The 6,000-nt window shown below is 48.5% G+C and overlaps 1 long non-coding RNA gene across 1 annotated transcript; it reads left to right on the forward strand.

Moving 5' to 3' along the window:
- Positions 1–468: 468 nt before the first annotated feature.
- On the forward strand, positions 469–5,708 carry LOC310711005. The gene is made up of 3 exons (XR_014528332.1): positions 469–893; positions 1,735–1,909; positions 5,694–5,708. It is a non-coding gene; the product is annotated as an uncharacterized lncRNA (long non-coding RNA).
- The last annotated feature ends 292 nt before the right edge of the window (positions 5,709–6,000 follow it).

Genomic DNA, 6,000 nt, shown 5'->3' on the forward strand with positions numbered 1-6,000 from the left:
AAATGTGTGGGATACGAGTCTGCTAAATAACTAAATATAAACGAGGTACAGCATTTAGCGGCAGCTTTAAAAACAGGGAAGCAGGGCTGGGGGAACCTGTTGCGCTCTCGTTGCTGAGCCCCTAACTTCCTCCCAGCAACCCCACCCAGCAAAGCCAATAACCAGGGGTGATGGGAATTGTAGTCTAGCAACGCTTTTTCGGGCCACAATCCCGCCCGCCCTGCAATAAAGACTCCGGCACCCCATGAATCTGGTGTTGGCTGAAAAAAAGTAACCCAATAAACAAAGCTGTAAAGGGGAGAGAGAGGCATAGATGCTCCTGCCCGAGGCTAGGAAAGAAGTCTGGGGGCGGAAGAGAGCAAAACAGGACATCTCAAATTTCCAGGCAGCGCCACGTGCTCCTCCGGGGCGACTGAAAGGCGAGGAGAAAGATCTCAACCTCCGGCGCCCGTGCAGGTCGCCAAAGGGGTTGCACTGGAAAGGGAGCGAGATTCCTGTCCTTGCAGTGGGTTCAGAGCGCGGCTGGGAAGCCAGATCCCCTGTTGCAGGTTATGATCTCTCTCTCGCTTCCCTTCCTCGTTGTTCCAGGACTTTAAACAAGGGAATGTGGAAGCTGCATCACCGCAGCGCTCCCCCGTATCTGCGCGGGGAGCTCCAATGGCGCGGAAGAACTTTGCGCGTATTGCTCCTCCTAGTCCCGGGACTTCCAGAGTTGGAGATCCACCCATCACCCGCTCTCCCGGTTCTGGGCTTCTTGATTGTCCCGGAAAAGGATCTGGTCTCTGGCGGGAGGAAGCGTGCGACCCTCCGCGGTGAGATTTCGGGCGAGAAGACGGCGGTCGGAAAAGGTCGGCGGGGGTGCCTTCTGCCCCAAGAAATCGGCACTCGCCCAGGTTGGTGCGTCTTGGCTGGGGAAGCTTTTGGGATAGGATCCAAACCAAGGTTTCCCAAACCAGGGTCTCCAGCTGGTTTTGGACTACAACTCCCATCATCCGTAGCTAGCAGGACCAGTGGATGATGGGAATTGTAGTCCAAAAACAGGTGGAGACCCAAGTTTAGGAAGCCCTGATCCAATCGACAACATCCCCCTCTTCCCCCAAAGGATCCTTGGAATTGTAGTTTGTGGGGGTGCTGAGAGTTGTGAGGAAGAGAGTACTATTCTCTTCACACTCTGGGGATGGTAGCTGGGCAGGGGAGTGGAGGTGGGGACTGGGGTCTCCTCACAACTCTCAGGACCTGCCATAAACTATGGTGCCCAGGAATCTTTGGGGGAAGCCAGAAATGTTTAAAGTGGTATTTTAAAGTGTATAGTGCACAAGGGGCCAGAGAAAGAAATGACTTGTGCACTATCTTCCAGCCTGCCTTGAAACGGAGAAATGGACCCTCTTGGCAAGTGGATTGATTTGAAAGTCTCTTGATGATGCAAATGGAAGGGAAACCTGGGCGCTCTAGATATTGCTGGAGTCCAATTCCCATCAAACCCAGACAGTGCAGACAATGGTCAGAAATTACGGGAGCACACGCAGTGTTTCTCAACCTGTGGGTCCCCAGATGTTGTTGGACTACAACTCCCATCATTCCTAGCCAACATGACCAGTGGTCAGGGATGATGGGAACTGTAGTCCAACAACATCTAGGGACCCACAGGTTGATCACAGAAAAGGCCACTGAAACTGGAGACATCAAGTTCTGCCACTGATCACAGGCTCCCCTTTCCTCCCTAAATTGTTTCAGGTTTCATTGGGAGGTTCTGCTACTGTGCCCTGTTTCAAAATTTGCTTGCAGTTTACCCGCACAAGCCCATTATTTAGCAACCAATGAGCAAGGGATGAAGCTAGATATCTGCCACATAGAGGATGAAGCAAGCTTGTTTTCTCCTGCTCTGGAGGGTAGGAAGATCTTTCTGACGGTAAGAGCTTTTGACAGTGGAATGGTCTCCCTCAGAAGACTGTGGCCTCTCCTTCCTTGGAGGTTTTTAAGCAGAGGTTGGATGGCCATCTGTCATGGATACTTTAGCTGAGATTCCTTCATTGCAGGGGGTTGGACGAGATGACTCTGAGGATTCCTTCCAATTCTACAATTACAGTGGTACCTCAGGTTAAGTACTTACCATAATTCGTTCTAAAGGTCCGTTCTTAACCTGAAACTGTTCTTAACCTGAAGCACCACTTTAGCTAATGGGGCCTCCCGCCTCCACCATGCTGCCACTGCACGATTTCTGTTCTCATCCTGAAGCAAAGTTCTTAACCCAATGTAGTATTTCTGGGTTAGCGGAGTCCGTAACCTGAAGTGTCTATAACCTGAAGCGTCTGTAACCTGAAGTGTCTGTAACCTGAAGCGTCTGTAACCCGAGGTACCACTGTATATTATTTATGATTCTATATATAAACACTGTGCAGGCAGATTAGAATGAAGGCTCCCTGATGTGTAACCCCTCCACAAACAAGTCAGAACAAATGCCCAATACAAACCAGGAATTGTATAATTTCTGTGTGAGCTTTGTGCAAGGAAATCAGGGTGAATGCACTAGAAACAAAGCCCCATAGCACATGAATTTGAGTGGGCTAGCCATTTCCCCCGTGCCGTTTCCCCACTGAAAATCTCTTCCCCTTTTGAAGGTATGGGTTCTTTTGCAGCAAATAGTGTTTGGGAGAGTGGGGAGCCCACAGTGGTGTGTGTTGATTACAGAGGTACCTCGGGTTACATACTCTTCAGGTTACAGATTCCGCTAACCCAGAAATAGTACCTCAGGTTAAGAACTTTGCTTCAGGATGAGAACAGAAATTGCGCAGCAGCAGTGCAGTGGCAGCGGGAGGCCCCATTAGCTAAAGTGGTGCTTCAGATTAAGAACAGTTTCAGGTTAAGAATGGACCTCCAGAACGAATTAAGTACATAACCAGAGGTACCACTGTATTCTTAGGAAAACAGGGTGGGGGTGGGGGAGGTGATCCAGATTAGGAGGAGGCATGGCTGCTTTTGCTATCAGAAGACACATGTCAACTTCATAAGCACTTCAGTTAAAAGCACATTGAATAATACAATGGTGTTTAAGGCACCTCATTGTGTTCTTATAAGGTTTTGAGAACTCCCATCTTTTTTGGAGTTGTTCTGCCCTCTGGTGGCTAAAAGCCAGAACAAATCTTTATTACAGCAAGGAAGACACTCCCCTCCTCCCCGAATCTGATCCCTATTTATGGACTCCTCTGGGGAGGGATGGCCCACCCCATATCTCCACCTGAGATGAAACACTTGCACTTCCACCACCTGAGGCGGGTGCTTCACCCTACCTAATCGGTGGGCCAGCTCTGGGGAGCATAAATTCAGCACCAGAGATCAGCAAGTCAGTGGGGCAGGAAGCATTTGGGGACACAGCAGGGGCGAAGCCCTCAGGCCCAGGAGATAGATGTGGCCCTCTGGGCCCCACTACCTGGCCCTCAGGATGCTCCCCAAGCCATACCCCTCACTGGCCCTGCTTTGGCCCCTCCTTGAGTGTTTTTGCCTGCCTGGAATGTGCCCCATGCTTCTTGCTTGCCTGGACAGAAGGCAGAGAGCTGTGTGTGTGTGTGTACAGAAAGTTGCCTACTGTACAAAGGTGACATTTTAATCTGTTGCTCCGCCCACTCTTGCCTCTGCCCCCCCCCCCTTTTGCTGAATGGTCCCAGGACTGGTTTCGAAAAAATGAAATGAAAATATGGTGCAAGGAAAACAAAAAGAACAGGCATAGCCAGGGTGAGAATAACCAAACAGCAGCACAGAACTGCAGTGTGCAGCAATGCACAGCAATGGGTAAATGCACTAAAAATGCACTGAGCGCAGGATTAACAGAAAGATGTATAAAAACCCAGCAAGCAAATCAGAATGAATTTGTCTGGATGAATGAATGCTCGCTGAACAGGTCATCTGGCGACGCCATATGTGTGGCATCATTTTTTTAAAAAAATCCAAAAGTCGCCCACAAGAATCTGCCTGTTTTTTCTTGCTTCTCCTTAAGCCCGGAACTTCTTCCCAGAAAGGACACAGAGAGTCCTGCCTGTTTTCCTTCTTCCAAAACTCAGCTGAGCCGAAAAGGGGACATTGTGTACTTAGGGTAGCCAATTATGAGGATTTGAATCACCAGTCGCAAGGACAAAAGAGAGTGCCCATTTGCATAATATCTGCACGTGGTAATTTACATGCAAATATTTAAATTTAAGAAACAATTGCTGTGCTTTCAGGAGAAGCAGAGTGCATCTCGCCATAGCGGGGGGGGGGGCACCAGGGGACGTTTGTACCTGCCTCTTTGGTCTGTTGACCAGGATGGGAAACTTCAAAGACCCTTCTGCTCCCCTTTGGGTGGTTCCTTATTTTTAAACTAGTCTTGGGCTCGGCAGGCCTCAAATGGAGGAGATCTTCAAGCAAAGGACTGCCTCTAACAGCCCTCCAAAACGTTGTGAGAATGTCTAGTAGGATTAGTATTGGTTTCAGCTGAACATAAAATTGGGGAAAGTTTGGGTCATGGTGATTTGACTGAGGGCTTTGCTTCCAAGAAGGCTCGAAAAAGTTCGTTTCATTAAATAGGGAACTAGAGAATTTACAGTGGTACCTCGGGTTAATTCATTCCGGAGGTTCGTTCTTAACCTGAAACTGTTCTTAACCTGAAGCACCGCTTTAGCTAATGGGGCCTCCTGCTGCCGCTGCGCCGCCAGAGCATGATTTCTGTTCTCATCCTGAAGCAACGTTCTTAACTCAAGGTACTATTTCTCGGTTAGCGGAGTCTGTAACCTGAAGCGTCTGTAACCCGAGGTACCACTGTACTCGTATAGGATTAATCACTATGGCAATTTTTATCAGTGAACTGGTTATCAACAACTCTCCATATGCTCTTCCTACTAATATGATTTTTAAAGAGGTTTGGGTTGGGGGGGGCTGTTTCTGTTTACGTACGAGTACCACATGCGAAGGTCACAGCTTGCTTCTTTTCGTGACTTGCATTCATGTATTTAGAGTGCATTAAGTGATATTCTCCACCCCGGTTGTAATAAAAAATTGACCATGATGGAACGTATTGTGATACAATCAGCCTTACTTTCATTTTAACTTCCTGTATAGAAATAAGTGAAATGTTATGCTTGACTTATTTTTGTACCTTTAAAGGGGATCCAAATGACATTGCCCATGGTCCCCCAAACCAGAGGGGGCCCCCACTGCCCCATAGCTCCCCACTTGAGAACAAGAGAAAAGATGCTGGATGAGGCTGATGGGAGTTGTGGTCCAGAACAGCTGGAGGGCACCAGTGTGGGGAAAGGGAGCCTAGCCAACCAGATTACTCAGCTCTAATAAAGCTAATTCAAAAAGGAGGCAAATTCTGTTTGGCCTCAGGGTCATCCTGCAGCCAAATCTGATTGGCTAGGTAATGAGCTGCTGGTTCACTATAGGCTGATGGGGAGGATGGGGTTGCTAGGGTGAGAGGTGGTGGCATTTGGAGGGGTCTGGGAAAGCCCCCTTTGCACAATGAGAGCGAGCTTGCAAACTTGGACACCTGTGATGGCATTAGGGTAGAATTATGTGGTGCTTTTTTGCATGTGATGATCCTCACCAGTATAGAGGACCATTGTTTCTTTTCTTGCTACCCATGGCAACTCTTGTGTGTGGGCACCCATGGCACTTTTATCAAGATACGTGTACCAGCATCTCATATTTCTACTCCCCCAAAGCACCGGAATTACGCGTTATCTTGGCAGCCATGGCTGCATTCACAATGTGGGTTTCTCCGCCTGGCTCAGCAGGTGAGATCATTCAGAATATGGAGCATTAGCTTTATTGGATTTGTGAATTACTTCCCATTATATAAAGTCCCAAGTATAGCTGGGAATTGGTACCTAAAGGGAAGCAAGTGAGACCCTGGTCGCTAAAGAGAGCAGCACATTTTTCTTGCAATCTCAGGGGAGGAGGCCCCACATCGCTGGATATATTTAGAGGCATGGCTCAGCCCCTGGATCCAGGTTTTTTACAGACTGAGGG

The sequence above is a fragment of the Podarcis liolepis genome (assembly GCF_965112155.1).
Source record: "Podarcis liolepis genome assembly, chromosome: 7".
Taxonomy (NCBI): domain Eukaryota; kingdom Metazoa; phylum Chordata; class Lepidosauria; order Squamata; family Lacertidae; genus Podarcis; species Podarcis liolepis.